Source organism: Diceros bicornis, chromosome 2, assembly GCF_020826845.1.
Source record: "Diceros bicornis minor isolate mBicDic1 chromosome 2, mDicBic1.mat.cur, whole genome shotgun sequence".
Lineage (NCBI taxonomy): Eukaryota > Metazoa > Chordata > Mammalia > Perissodactyla > Rhinocerotidae > Diceros > Diceros bicornis.
Window position 1 is genome coordinate 16,261,553 of NC_080741.1, and position 14,014 is coordinate 16,275,566.

General features: G+C 36.6%; 1 protein-coding gene across 3 annotated transcripts in view; it reads left to right on the forward strand.

The window, feature by feature from the left end:
• The window catches only part of STAG1 (STAG1 cohesin complex component), a 366,147-nt gene that overhangs the window by 127,050 nt on the left and 225,083 nt on the right, over window positions 1–14,014 (forward strand). The gene's annotated exons all lie outside the window — the stretch shown is intronic.

Below are 14,014 nucleotides of genomic sequence, written 5' to 3' on the forward strand. Positions count from 1 at the left end.
ATGTTAAAGCTTTTTATTTGATATTTATTTGCTCATTTTTGATACTTAATTTTCAATTCAAGCTTGAAATTTAGGTAATTTATGAAACATTTATTTTTAGAACTGAAAGCAGGCAACTTTTCATTAGTATACTTTGTATTTTTTACCTGTATTTCCTTTTGAATTCCTTAAGGGAGTATAGTGTTTATTGATTTTTATGTATGTTACCAGATTGATATGTTTAGGGGCGTTGGAATTTATGTGGGAAGGGAGGGAGGTGGAGTGAGTAGTAGGATGATGCTATGTGGGAAGGGAGGGAGGTGGAGTGAGTAGTAGGATGATGCTATGTGGTAAAAGAAATACTGAATTCCTAGTTATCCAAAGCAGTGGACAATCTATAAATTACAAGGTAATTTAAAAATAGATTGTGACCTTTAGACATTAAGCTTGACTATTTTTTTATTACACTTGAATAGAAAAATTAACGGTACAGAACTATTAACTTTTGAAACCTACTTTATTGCTTCCCACCTTTAGGTGGAAATAGAAGCAGAAAAATCAAGGAAGTTTATTTTTATGTAAAAATTTTTAAATTTCATTTCAGTATTTTGCTTTTGTTTTTTTCATGTAAATATTTTATATTTGTATATGTAAAGATAATTTTAGTGCATATTGTATTAAAGCTCAGTACCAGCTTTTATGTAATATGAACAAAATCTTTAAATTCAGTATTTAATATGAACAAAATCTAGTCATCTATATTTGAAGCAAAATAATGACTAATATAAGTTTTTGTTCATCCACTATGTACTATTTTTTAAAATTATTTATTTATTTATTATTTTTGGTGAGGAAGATCAGCCCTGAGCTCACATCCAATTTCAATCCTCCTCTTTTTTCCTGAGAAAGATTGGCCCTGGGCTAACATCCATGCCCATCTTCCTCTACTTTATATGGGACGCCGCCACAGTATGGCTTGACAAGTGGTGCGTCAGTGCATGCCCGGGATCCAAACCGGCAAACCCCGGGCCGCCACAGCGGAGCGTGTGCATTTAACCACTTCGCCACTGGGCCACCCCTGTACTATTTTTTTAATCTAGATTACTCTTCCCTAACTCTGTTTTATACTGTCACCCTCTGCTTAAGTTCTTTTGCATCCACATTTTATCAAAGGTAAAGATTAGTAGTCAGGACTGTGGGACTTTCCATAATTTGGTTTTAACCCACCTTTTCAACTTTTTCTCACTATTGCTCTATTGAAATCAGCCCCAAACATATTTTACTTTGGTATAATTTTTTTTTTTTTTTTGGTGAGGAAGATTAGCCCTGAGCTAACGTCTGTTGCGAATCCTCCTCTTTTTGCTGAGGAATATTTGCCCTGGGCTAACATCCACACCCATCTTCCTCTACTTTATATGTGGGATGCCTGCCACAGCATGACTTGATAAGCAGTGCGTACGTCCGCGCCCAGGATCCGAACCTGTGAAACCCGGGCCGCTGAAGCGGAGCACATGAACTTAAGCAGTGTGCCACTGGACCGGCCCCCTTTGTTGTAGTTTTTTATTATTTGTATTATATTTTTCCTTCCTAGCTATATTCAAATTAATCTACAAACTTCTGTAATTATTTTTCACTCAATATTGTGGGTATTTTTCTGTGAATTTGCCTTATAATTTTTAATATTTGTATACTACTCCCTAACATGGCTGGACCATGATTTATTTAACCAATTTTCATTTGAGCTGCTTTATTCTTGAAAAAAGAAATAAGTATAATTAAGATAACTAAGAATAGTTTTATTCTATTAAAAATAGTATTTCTTTGAATATCCTTATCTATCCATCTGAAATGTATACATGGGAGTATTTTTGTAGCATATATTCATGAAAGTGGTTGCTGAGCAAAGGGAGTACATGTTTAAAAAATTGATAAGGGTCTTCTATTGAAAGGGGCACACTAATTTCACTGTTTATTATTTCCTCATTTCAAACATAAAGTATTGATAGATAAAATATTAAAAAGAGAATACAGAAATTAATGAGTTTAGAAAGTAAATGTTTCTGTGGTTTATGTAGAAGAAAAACTACAAAGTGATGAACAGGATTGGGGTTAGGGTGGAGAAGCAGGTACTTGTAGCCAACAGTTTGGCTTTTGTGTGTTAAAAGGACTAAAAATATTTCACGAAGAAAGAGGAATAGAGTCAGGTTTACTACACGAAGCCAGAGCCTAACATGAGTCTCTATACTAGTGAAGAGACTGAAGAAAGCCACTGATAACTGCTGCGTAGGCTAAGACTTATGTTTAGGTGATCATATATCTCAGGTTACCCTTGTGACTCCCAGTTTATGCTTATCATCCATGTAGTTATTAATAGACATTCCTTTAATACTCAAGAGGGTCCTAGTTTGGATAAAAACGTATACTAAAACTTCACTTATGGGAAATCAAGGGCTGAGGGAAGGGAGAGGACAGATATAGTCCTTATAATCAGAACCTGAATTGAAGTGTCTACATACTTGGTTGGTGACTGGGTCTGTAGAAGTCCCCAATATTATTGTAGAGCAGGAAGTTCTAAGCTCACATTACGTCGCCTAGTTTTACAGTGGAGTGACCAGGATGAGCAGAGGTAATCACAAAAACATTAGATTCGGAGGGATGAATAGTAAAAGAAATAAATAAGTATATTTAAGATGCTAGACAAATGAGGGAAGAAATTCTAATACAAAAAAGGGGATAAACTTAGTAAATTTGTTTTACTGAGGGAAAAATAGCTACATTAGATGCCATCAAAGGGAGAATTCAGGAATTGGCATTCATTAAGCATTCATTTAGAATGTAGCCCAGAGAAATGTGAGTGATTTTGGTTTGGATTGAAGGGTTCCAGAATATACTAGGGGAAGAAATCAGAGGGAATTGAAGAGATACAGTTTTTGAGGAGATAATTTTGGAGAAATTTCCAGGTACATTAGCTCATATCCAGAGTTTGTTCTCATAAGTGAGCAAGATAAGTGAAAATTACATAGCTATTAAAGGGATAGATAACTGCAGAATATTGAGGATTAAAAGAAAATCTTGAAATATTTCATCAAGGAATGCCAGACTCTGTCCTCTGACTACAATGTTGAGATACAGAAAATAAATTCCCCTTCTAAATTACATTATACTCACAAGAGTGTAAAAGGACTTTTAACTAATTCACGTGATGGAGAAGAAATATACAAAGTTGAAATGTGAATGCTAGTGAAAGTAATGTTAGTGAAAATATTGGGGCCAGCTAAGCACTACTTGGATAAATATACAGTCTAAATGTATTAATAGGGCCGGCCCTGTGGCTTAGCGGTTAGATGCGTGCGCTCCGCTGCTGGCGGTCCAGGTTTGGATTCCGGGTGCGCACCAATGCACCGCTTCTCCGGCCATGCTGAGGCCGCATCCCACATACAGCAACTAGAAGGATGTGCAGCTATGACATAGAACTATCTACTGGGGCTTTGGGGAAAAAAGATAAATAAATAAATAAAAATTAAAAAAAAATTTAAATGTATTAATATTAAAGTAGTAGAAACTATGAAAAGGAAAACAGCAAACTTAATTAGAAGAAAAAAATACAGGCATACCTCACAGATATTGTGAATTTGGTTCCAGAGTATCACAGTAAAGCAAATATTGCAATAAAGGGAGTCACACGAATTTTTTCATTTCCCAGTGCATATAAGAGTTGTCTAAATAAATGTACATACCTTAATTTAAAAATACTTTATTATTAAAAATAAAACGCTATCGTGTGAGCTTTCAGCAAGTTGTAATCTTTCTTGCTGGATACAGTATCTGCGAAACGCTGTAAAATGAGGCACACCTATAATAAAAGTAGAATTGGAAATTAAATAGAAAAAGAAATGGTAGAAAAGGTCAACTAAATCAAAATCTTAGCAATTTGAGTTCAGTACTTTCTTTTTCTCAGTTATTTTATTGAGGTCATATTGGTTTATAACATTGTGTAATTTCAGGTGTACATTATTATATATCAGTTTCTTTGTAGACTGCATCATGCTCACCAGCAATAGTCTAATTTTTATCCATCACCATACATATGTACCTCTTTAACCCTTTCACACACACCCCACCCCCTTCCCTTCTAGTAATCACTAATCTGTTCTCTTTACCCATGTGTTCGTTTGTCTTACACATATGAATGAAATCATATGGTGTTTGTCTTTCTCTGTCTGGCTTATTTCGCTTAACATCATACCCTCAAGGTCCGTCCATGTTGTTGAAAATGGGATGAATTTGTCTTTTTTATGGCTGACTAGTATTCCATTGTATATATGTATACCACATCTTCTTTATCCATTCATCCATTGATGGGCACTTGGGTTGCTTCCACGTCTTGACTATTATGAATAATGCTGCAGTGAACATATGGGTTCATAAATCTCTTTGAATTACTCAAAGAGATCTCAAGTTACTCAAGATCTCAAGTTCTTTGGGTAAATACCCAGTAGTGGGATAGTTAGATTGTATGGTATTTGTATTTTTAATTTTTTGAGAAATTTCCATACTGTTTTCTATAGTGGCTACACAGGTTGCATTCCAACCAGCTGTGTATGAAGGTTCCCTTTTCTCCACATCCTCTCCAACATTTGTTACTTTTTGTCTTGGTAATTACAGCCATTCTGACAGGTGTAAGGTGATACCTCACTGTAGTTTTGATTTGCATTTCCCAGTAGTTAGTGATTTTGAACATCTGTTCATGTGCCTGTTGGCCATCTGTATATCTTCTTTGGAAAATTGTCTGTTCATATCCTCTGCCCATTTTTTGATAGGGTTGTTTGTTATTTTGTTGTTGAGTTGTATGAGTTCTTTATATATTTTGAAAATTAACCCCTTGTTGGATATATGATTTACAAATATTTTCTCCCAGTTGGTGGTGGTTTATCTTTTTGTTTTGTTGATGCTTTCCTTTGCCTTGCAGAAGCTTTTTAGTCTGATATAGTCCCTTTTTTTTCTTTTGTTTCCATTGCCTGGGTAGACATGGTATTCGAAAAGATGCTGCTAAGACTGATGGCAAAGAGTGTACTGCCTATATTTTCTTCTGGGAGCTTTATGGTTTCAGATCTTAAATTCAAGTCTTGAATCTATTTTTAGTTAATTTTTGTGTATGTTGTGAAAGATAATGGTCTACTTTCATTCTTTTGTGTGTGGCTGTCCAGTTTTCCTAACACCAATTTTGAAGAGACTTTCCTTTCTTCATTGTATTTCTTGGCTCCTTTGTTGAAGATTAGCTGTCCATAGCTGTGTGGTTTTTATTTCTGGGCTTTTTGGTTCTGTTCCATTGATCTGTGTGTCTGTTTTTCTGCCAGTACCATGCTGTTTTGATTACTATAGCTTTGTACTATATTGAGTCAGGGATTGTGATGCCTTCAGCTTTGTTCTTCTTTCTCAGCATTGCTTTGGCTATTTGGAGTCTTTTCTTCTTCCATATAAATTTAGTATTCTTTGTTCTATTTCCGTGAAGAATCTCATGGGGATTCTGATTGGGATTGCATTGAATGTGTAGATTGCGGTAATGTGGACATTTTAACTACTTTTATTCTTCCAATCCATGAGCATGGATTATCTATCCATTTCTTTATGTCGTCTTTGATTTCTTTCAGTAATGTCTTATGGTTTTCATTGTATAGGTCTTTCACCTCCTTGGTTAAATTTATTCCTAGGTATTTTATTCTTTTTGTGGTGATTGTAAACAGGATTGTATTCTTGAGTTCTCTTTCTGTTAGTTTGTTATTAGTGTATAGAAATGCAACTGATTTTTGTAATTTGATTTTGTACCCTGCAACTTTGCTGTAGTTGTTGATTATTTCTAATAGTTTTCTGGTGGATTCTTTAGGGTTTTCTATATATAGAATCATGTTGTCTGTAAACAGTGCGAGTTTCACTTCTTCCTCTCCAATTGGATACTTTTTATTTCTTTTTCTTGCCTAATTGCTCTGGCCAAAACCTCCAGTACTATGTTGAGTCGGAGTTGCAAGAGTGGGCACCTTTGTCTTTTTCCTGTTCTCAGAGGGATGGCTTTCAGTTTTTCAACACTAAGTATGATGTTAGCTATAGGTTTGTCATATATGGCCTTTATTATGTTGAGGTACTTTCCTTCTATATCCATTTTATTGAGAGTTTTTGTCATAAATGGATGTTGGATCTTGTCAGTAGCTTTCTCTGCATCTGTTGAGATGATCATGTGATTTTTATTGTTCATTTTGTTAATTTGGTATATCACATTGATTGATTTGTGGTTTTTGCAGCAACACTGTGCCCCTGGTATAAATCCTACTTGATCATGGTGTATGATCCTTTAATGTATTGCTGTATTTGGTTTGCCAATATTTTGTTGAGGATTTTTGCAACTATGTTCATCAGTGATATTGGCCTGTAATTCTCCTTTGTGTTGTCCATATCTGGTTTTGGTCGAGGGTGATGTTGGCCTCATAGAATGAGTTAGGATATGTTCTGTCTTCTGCAGTTTTTTGGAATAGTTTGAGAGGTTAAGTATTAAATCTTCTTTGAATGTTTGGTAGAGTTCTCCAGAGAAGCCGTCTGGTCTTGGACTTTGTTTTTTTGGGAGGTTTTTGATTACTGTTTCAATTTCTTCACTTGTGGTTGGTCTATTACAATTCTCTATTTCTTCTTGATTCAGTTTTGGGAGGTTGTAAGACTCTAAGAATTTATCTGTTTCTTCTAGGTTATCTAATTTGTTAGTGTATAGTTTTTCATAGTATTTTCTTCTAATCTTTTGTATTTCTGTGGTGTCCATTGTAATTTCTCTTCTTTCATTTATAATTTTGTTTATTTGAGCCTTCTCTCTTTTTTTCATAATGAGTCTGGCCAGGATTTTGTCAGTTTTGTTTATCTTCTCAAAACCAGCTCTTAGTTTCATTGATCCTTTCTACTGTTTTTTAAGCCTCTATTTCATTTATTTCTGCTCTAATTTTTGTTATTTCCTTCCTTCTGCTGACTTCAGGCTTTGTTTTTCTTCTTTTTCTAGTTCTGGTAGGTATAGTTTCAGATTTCTTATTTCAGATTTTTCTTGTTTGTTGAGGTAGGCCTGTGCTATAAATTTCCCTCTTAGAACTGCTTTTGTTGCATCCCATAAGAGTTGGTATGTTGTGTTTTCATTTTCATTTGTCTCCAGGTATTTTTTGATTTCTCCTTTGATTTCTTCATTGATCCAGTGGTTATTCAGTAGCATGTTGTTTAGTCTCCACATATTTATGACTTTCCCAGATTTTTTCTTGTAGTTGATTTCTAGTTTCATAGCATTGTGGTTGAAAAAGATGCTTGATATGATTTTGATCTTAAATTTATTGAGGCTTGCCTTGTTTTCTACCGTATGGTCTATCTTTGAGAATGTTCCATGTGCACTTGAGAAGAATATATCTTCTGCTGCTGTTTTTGGATGTAATGTTCTATATATATCTATTAAATCCATCTGGTCTAGTGTTTCTTTTAAGTCCACTATTTCCTTGTTGACTTTCTGTCTGGATGATCTATCCATTGATTTAAGGGGGCGGTGTTGAGGTCCCCTACTATTGTTGTGTTGCTGTTAATTTTTCCCTTTAGGTCTGTTATATACTTTGGTGCTCCTATGTTAGGTGCATGTTTTATTTCCTCTTGGTGGAATGTCCCTTTTATCATTATATACTGCATTGTATCATTATATATATCATTATGTACTCTTTGTCTCTCATTGTATTTTTTTTTAAACTTTTATTTAATTAATTAATTAATTTTTTTGTGAGGAAGATCAGCCCTGAGCTAACATCCATGCCAATCCTCCTCTTTTTGCTGAGGAAGATTGGCCCTGGGCTAACATCTGTGCCTATCTTCCTCCACTTTATATGGGACGCCACAGCATGACCTCACAAGCGGTACATCGCTGCTCGCCTGGGATCTAAACCCGGGCTGCCAGCAGCAGAGCGTGCACACTTAACCACTGTGCCACGGGGCTGGCCCCTCTCATTGTCTTTTTTATCTTGAAGTCTGCTTTGTCTGATATAAGTATGGCAACACCTGCTTTCTTTTGTTTGCCATTTGCTTGGAATATCATCTTCCATCCCTTCACTCTTGAGCCTTGTTTGTCTTTAGAGCTGAGATGTGTTTCCTGGAGACAGCATATTGTTTGGTCTTGTTTTTTAATTCATCCCACCACTGTGTGTCTTTTGATTGGGGAATTCAATCCATTTACATTGAGAGTGATTGTTGATATATTAAGGCTTAATACTGCCATTTTATCTCTTATTTCACAGTTTTTCTATATTTCTGTTATTTCTCTTCCTTTGTATTTGTGACTGCCATTTTAGTTTGGGCATTTTCTGTGATGGTTTTCTCAGTTTTATCTTTATTTTGATTTGTGACTCTGTCCTGATTTTTTATTTAGTGGTTACCGTGAGGTTTGTATGAAAGATCTCATATGAGATAGTCCATTTTCTGATAGCCTCTTATCTCCATTAGCCTAAACAGGTTACATGTGAGGACTTCTGAGTTTATTGTTGTCACAAATTATTCTGCTTTGTATCGTGAGTTTGTGACTAAGTTAAAGTGTTTATGTTATTTTTCATGCGTTCCTTTCTTTTATCTTTTATGCTATAGTTAAGTATCACCTATTCTGATAGAGAGTTGCAATTTTCTGATTTTGTCTGTTTATCTCCTTGTTCAAAGTTTTGTAAATTTTTGCCTTTTTGTTTCTAGTATGAAAGCTTCCTTCATCATTTCTTGTAAGGGAGGTCTATTCGTGATGCACTCCCTCAGCTTTTGTTTATCTGGGAAAGCTTTTATTTCTCCATTGTATCTAAAGTATAAATTTTGCTGGATAGAGAGTGTTCTTGCTGAATGTTTTTGTCTTTCAGTATTTTGAATATATCCTTCCATTCTCTGCTAGCCTATAAAGTTTCTGCTGAGAAATCCACTGAAAGCTTGATAGGGGTTCATTTGTAGGTTGTTTTCTTCTGCCTTGCTGCCCTTAATATTTTTTCTTTGTCATTGACTTTTGCTAGTTTTACTATTATGTGTCTTGGAGAAGGTATTTTTTTTCATTGATGTAATTAGGAGTTCTATTGTCTTCATATGCTTGTAAGTCCTATTCCTTCCCCAGGTTTGGGCAGTTCTCAGCTATTATTTCTTTGAACAAGCTCTCTGCTCCTTTCTCCCACTCCCTCTGGCATACCAATAATCCTTACGTTGCTTTTCCTAAGTGAGTTGGATACTTATTGAGGAATTTTTTCATTTTTTAAAAAATCTTTTTTCTCCCTCATCTTCCACCTAAAGCATATCTAGATTCCTTGTCCTCTAATTCACTAATTCTGTCCTATTTTTATGGTTTCTAGATTATTTTTTATCTCATTAATTGTGTTCTTCATATCCAGAATTTCTGTGTATTTTTTTAAGGGCTTCAATCTCTTTGGTGAAATATTCCCTCTGCTCATTAATTTTATTCCTGAGCTCATTGAACTGTCTTTCTGAGTTTTCTTGTGACTTGTTGAGTTTATTTATGAGCGCTGTTTTAAATTCACTGTCATTTTTATTATAAATTTCTGTGACTTCAGGATTGGTTGCTGGAGACTTGTCATTTTCCTTGTGCTGTGAAGTGTTACTGTAGGTTTTCATGATGTTTGGCGAACTGATCCTTTGCTGGCGCATTTGTGGTAGTATCAGGTCACAGATGCCACCTGCCATTGCTGGAGGAAAGCAAGAACTGTGTTTCTGATCTTGCCCCATTTGCTGGAAGTCGTGTGGGTATGGCTAGTCCACATTTGTGTGGGCTGGCCACAGCTGCTTGCTGGGTCGCTCTCTTGGGGGTGGGGCCCCTGTGCTCATTGGTGGGTTGCGCAGGCACCAGCTGGCACTGTGCTCGCTTGTGGTTTGGGTGAGCTGCTGTCCTTGGTGGGTGGGGCACCTTCGCGGGGGCTGAGTCACGGCCACTTGGTGGGGAGCATTCCCACTGGTGGGGCTGCTGGGGCACAGTGGGCGCTCCTGCAGGCCAGGCTACCCCTGTGAAGGCGATGTCATGTGTCCCAGGGTACCCCCCCCTCCTCTTACCATCACACTGGCTGCTGTGCTTGGTGTGCAGGGCTCCTTTGTGGAGGCTGAGCTGCAGCCACTCAGTGGGGAGCATTCCCACTTGGGGCCACTGTGGCTTGGTGGGCACTTCTGTACACTGGGCTACCCCTCTGAAGGCATTCATGTTCAGGCTGGGCTGCTACTGCCTCCTCTTAGAGTCGCACTGGCCGCTGTGTGAGGACCTCTGACTTGGCTTGCTGCTGGTGGGGCAGGGGAGAGGTGTGCTCACCTGGTTCCACTACTTCCTGGGGATCTAGTCCACCTACTTTCAGATGTATAGCTGCGTGGGTTTCTCAGGTGTCTTGTTGTGCTCTATAGGTATCCTCTATTGGTTAATGACTGTCCATTTATTTGTAATTTAGAGGGTGAGAGACAAAGGTAACAGCTCAGTCTGCCATATTGCTGACATCACCTTCTCAATACTTTTTTTAAGACCTTGAGGTTTTATCTCACGAATGCAAGGATGGTTTAGTATTAGAAAATCTTTTAGTATAATATATCAAATAATCATGTTATGGGGGAAAAAACCTTATCCTTATCTGAATTGATGTAGAATGTTTAGAAAAATCATAGCTCATATTCATGATGAACAACAATTCTTGATGAGTTAGGAACAAGAGGGAAGTTCCTTAGCTTGGTAAAGGTTATCTCCCAAAAACCTATAGTTCATATGACATCATTTTTAACAGAGAAATTTAGGTGTATTCACAGGACCAAGCAGTAGAGTATTGACTACTATTCAGTACTTATAAAATAAAATAAGAAATAAAAACTCTAACAATTAAAAAGGAGGATACAGAATTATGTTTGTGCAGAATATACAGTTGTCTATGTAGAAATTTCAAGATGAACTATAGTCTATTAGCACTAATGAGAGTGTTCAGCAAAATTCCTAGAGAGAAAATTAACATTAAAAAAATCAGTAGCCTACTGTATAGCAGTAATAACCAATTAGAACATGTAATAGGAACAAGAGCCCCCATTCAATAAAGTATAGGGATTAGGGAATAAAATTTTGTGTGGAACAGAATATAATACTATTGCATACTCATCATATTGAGTAACATAGAAATGGCTGGAAGATACTAAGAGTCAGTAAGGCCATAGAGTAGCAACCTAATACAAATCTGTATAACCCCTTTGGAGAAAATTTTGGCAGCATCAAGAAGAGTTGAGTGACCTATCCATTTTTCTTTCATTCAGTAAATATTTAATGAGTGCCTACACTGTGGGAGCCACCTCTTTTTCCTTTTTCTTTCTTTTCTTTTAACTGAGAATACTTGGATAAAATGCAGTTCAATTCCTAGCTGTAACCTAGAGAAATTTTTGTGTATGTTTATAAAGGAGGCAAATACAGGAGTTCTTATTGCTGCTTTGTTTGTAATAGTAAAAAAAAAAAAAAAGTAAAAAAACCTAAATATCTATGAACAGTACAATTGGTAAATAAAATGTGGTGGATTCAAACACTTAAATACACTGTAGCAGTTTTTTTTTAATGCTTAATAATTTTTTTTTAATTTGTTTTTTTATTGCAGTAACATTGGTTTATAACATATAAATTTCAGGCATACATCATTATACTGCTATTCTGCATAGACTCTGTAGCAGTTTAAATGAGTGAACTAGAGCTCTGGCTATCATGATGGGTAAAGTATAAACACATACATAAGATTATATAATGACTTTATATTGATTACTTACTGAGAAGTTAGGAGAAAGAATGGGACTAGACAGATGTATATGGGGAGCTACAGCTGTAACTGAAAAAGAAGCAAAAAGGAACAAATATGGCTGTAAAATATTGTGTTGTTGAAGGTGAATGTTCCATACCTTCTTGTCTGTCTTTTTTATTATTTGAAATAAAAATAGATAAGTGTCTCTGAAATGCTTCCCAAAAGGATGGCTTCTATAGTCAGTATGTTTGGAAAATAACTATATCACTTTCCTTTTGGAGAGGTACAAAATGTGAAGGCTTTGATAAGATTTGTTTTAAAGAACCTGGTTTCTTTTGTTTATCCAGCATTCTACAAACCCTTGATTCCTATGACTGTTTATGACTGTTCTTTCTTTTTAGTCTTTTCTCCCTATGAGAACTGTAAAGAATCAGTTTCACTAGCTTCATAGATACTTATTATGTACTTCCTGTAATCAGAGGCTGTGCTAGATATAGATGGTTCCTGTAAGTACAGAAGTAAAGCCACAGCTCTGCCCTCATGGAATATAGTCTCTTGAGAAATAGATATTAGAGAATACTTTAGTAAGAGAAACATACATGGTGTGTTGAAAACACTGAAAATTCACTTAGGCCTGTCTAGATGACAGGGTCATAGAAGACTTGCCTGAATAGATAAAACTTGAACTGAGACTTGAAAGATGAGTAAGAGTTAGCTAAGTAGTAGCAGAGGGTATTTCTTATTTATAGTAGAAACAGGACATGCAAAGATGAAATCTGTACTCTGACCATAGAGGGCATAAGATGCACTAGTAAAAATAGAGCTAAGAGAGAGGCTAGATTCTGAACATTGAATGTTTTGACTTTTTGTGAAGTTGCTGGCATTTTAGAAAGAAAATGATTTGATCATATTCGCTTTTTTAGAAAGACCTTCTGGAAGCAGTTTAGATGATTTGAGGAGTGTAAGGCTGGAATCAGAGAGACCAGTTAGGAGGCTTTTTTTTATTGTGAGGAGGACTAGCCCTGAGCTAGCATCCAATGCCAATCCTCCCCTTTTTTTCTTGAGGAAGATTGGCCCTGAGCTAACATCTGTGCCCACCTTCCTCTGCTTTATATGGGACGCCGCCACAGCATGACTCAACAAGCGGTGCGGCGGTGTGCACCCAGGATCCGAACCTGTGAACCCCGGGCTGCCGAAGGGGAGCGTGCGCACTTAACCGCTTGCGCCACCGGGCCGGCCCCAGGAGGCTTTTTTTTTTTTCGCTGAGGAAGATTGGCCTTGGGCTAACATCCATGCCCATCTTCCTCTGCTTTGTGTGGGACGCCACCACAGCATGGTTTGATAAGCAGTGCATTGGTGCGTGCCTCGGCTCCAAACCTGCGAACCCTTGGGTCGCGGAAGCGGAGTGCACACACTTAACCGCTACGCCACCGGGCTGGTCCCTAGGAGGCTTTTTTTTAACTGATCCAAGTGGGAAGTAATGAAAACTTGAATTTATAGAGTGTCAGTGAGGATGAAGAGGAAACAACAAATTCTACAAATATTAATGATTCTGAAAGATGAGAAAGAAGAAGGAATCTAAGGTTCTTCTTAGTTGTTTGTCTTGGTCGTGTTCACTGAAAGAAAATTTGCAAGAGTATAGTTGTTGAAGGATGGGTATGGGGATAGTTTGGTTTGGACATTTTGAATTTTAGATGTGTGACACTGAATACATGTTGAATTTTGGAACATTCAAGGTATTTATTTAATCTGATATTTGTTGCTTTAGTAGTTATGAGTTAGTAGCATCTAAATGAATTTCTGTAATCCATTGGTATTTGCATTTTGTACCTCTAGATGTCAACTGGAAAAGTTAGTTTATTTATTCAACAAAAATTCATTGAGAGCCTATTGTTTCAGGCATTGGGTTAGATGTAAGGCATACAATATGAACTAAAGTTGTCTGACCCTTGCCCTCATAGACTTCCTAATCGTAGAAGGGAAAGGAAATCCTCCATACTAAGTAGATGATCTGTTAATATGTCATTACAAACTGTTGATTAATGCTAGGAAAACTCCCTTTGGATTTAGTGTACTGATAATAATAACTTATGTGGATAAGGAATTGGAGTCAGCCTATAAATGAGGTAGACTTAATGACACAATTTGATCTTCTGTTTGCTTTTAACAGGTGACTCTGAAGGTAAAACTGATTTTGTCCATTTAAGTATTATTGGGAAAGACATGGGTGTCTTAGTGGATGGTCTGCAATCAGT